General features: G+C 37.1%; 1 protein-coding gene across 1 annotated transcript in view; it reads left to right on the top strand.

Annotated features, from left to right (window-relative positions):
• Positions 1 to 921: 921 nt before the first annotated feature.
• The window catches only part of LOC101568087 (olfactory receptor 8B12-like), a 6,930-nt gene continuing 6,049 nt past the window's right edge, over positions 922 to 1,802 (top strand). Inside the window, exon 1 of the mRNA XM_023701486.1 lies at positions 922 to 996. The gene's annotated coding sequence lies outside the window, so the exon portion shown is untranslated. The remainder of the gene's footprint in view (positions 997 to 1,802) is intronic.

The following is a 1,802-nucleotide window of genomic DNA, read 5'->3' as shown; positions in this document are numbered from 1 at the left end:
ACATGATACCTGTCTATTGGAGGGTTTTTTTTGGTGGGCAGTGGTTGGTACCTCACAGCAGACCTGTTTGCTGGCTTGATTGAGGTTCCATTGGGACCTCTTTTTGTTTTTGAAGCAGGGACTAGAACAATATATTGGTGGAGTGAATTGAAATATCTGCAGTCCCAATATAAAGTCCAATAATCTCTGTGTTAAAATCTTTTGGCTCTTATAATTTCTTTTTAGTAAATTTATGGAATATTTATTTATTATTCTTGGAGAGATTCTCAGATCCATGTAGGTGAGAATGCTGCTTTCTGGATTATAGAGGGACTCATTGTATGTTTGTGAGAATGGGTTTGGAGTCAAACAGACCTAGGCATGACTCTGGGCTGTGGAAGACATCTCTATGAGCATTTAACCCCCAAAGTTATATTATGTTATAGAACAAAGGAAATATATTTGTACAGTGATTCGTTTCTTGGCAAGTATGGATCCATATAAGGGTACTATGTCAGGTATGTTATTGGGTATTCAAGAAGTGGCAATGAACATCATTTTTCCACTTGATTCTCTTAGAAGTACAGAACTCTTACTCAAATGAAATAATTATTTCTAAAAGTTATGTGAAACAATTCTAAGGGGTAAAGACACATTTTTTGTTGCTTAAGAAGTGCAGTTTTATGTTGAAAATTGTTTGGATAGAGTCTGTGCCTTAGTAATAAGTTCAGTTAGGCTTGTAACCCAAAATAAAACTTATTTCCCTGTTATCCACAGGCTAGAAGCAGGATGTCTCTTTCCTGGAACTGGTGACAAGAGATGATATCTTTGGTGAATTAATTTTTATAAGTTATATTCTGCAGTGCATAGGCATTTATGAGATAAATGAGAGATTTTGATCTGTTCACCTAGGCTGAAATTGAAGCTCTTCTTGTCTTCTATTTACAAGGTCTTTATCCTTCCTGGGAAAACAAGGACAAGAGATAGTCAAATACTATATATTGTCAATAAATGAAGGTGAGACTTGCCTGCACCTGCGGGTCATGTAACCTAGTGTAATGGTGGAACTGTTGAAGCTATAATTGGGACTGAGTCTCATTTTCCAACATATTGTACTGAATTAGTGACTTCAGTTGTCTCATCTTTGAAATGAGGACATAATATTGTCACAAGGCTCTTAGAATAGAACTTTCCATTTTAAGCTCTAAATAAATTTCAGCTTTCAAGAACATAAGTGCTGCAGCCACTTGAACTCAGACATTGTGGAAAAACACAAAAACACTTTTAATTAAAAAGTAAAAGTAAATTAATAATTTAAGAATCTGAACTAAACACAACAAGAATATATCCTCATGTTTTTCATGCTTTGTATCACTGCACCAGAACTACAGTGACTTCTGCCTTTCAGGGCAGGGAAGGGATCCAGGAGCAGCAAGGGAAGCAGAGGCAGAGGAGAGAAGGATGTACTAAGAAGACTGATTTCAAAATAGAACAGATATCAAGCTGTTTGTAGTACCACATTTTTGAGCAACACCAACTCTTGTTCTTTGGTAATTTGGGATGGAGATATAGCTCAGCAGCATAAGCACCTGCCTGGCAAGCATAAGGTCTAAAGTGTGTGTGTGTGTGTGTGTGTGTGTGTGTGTGCACATGTGCTACAAGGGGCTAACCCAGTCTCTCACACATTCAAGGCAGGTATTCCACTGAGCTACATAGCCAGCCCTTTTTATTTCATTTTACTTACTTATTTATTTTTTTGTATTTTAGGGAAGGGTCTCCAGGGTGTTCAGGGTTTCAGTACTCGATCTTACTTATAGTGATCT

The sequence above is a fragment of the Octodon degus genome, unplaced genomic scaffold, assembly GCF_000260255.1.
Source record: "Octodon degus isolate 3935 unplaced genomic scaffold, OctDeg1.0 scaffold00136, whole genome shotgun sequence".
NCBI lineage: Eukaryota > Metazoa > Chordata > Mammalia > Rodentia > Octodontidae > Octodon > Octodon degus.
Note: the sequence above shows the minus strand (reverse complement) of the source record. Positions and strands in the feature narration are given on the sequence as shown.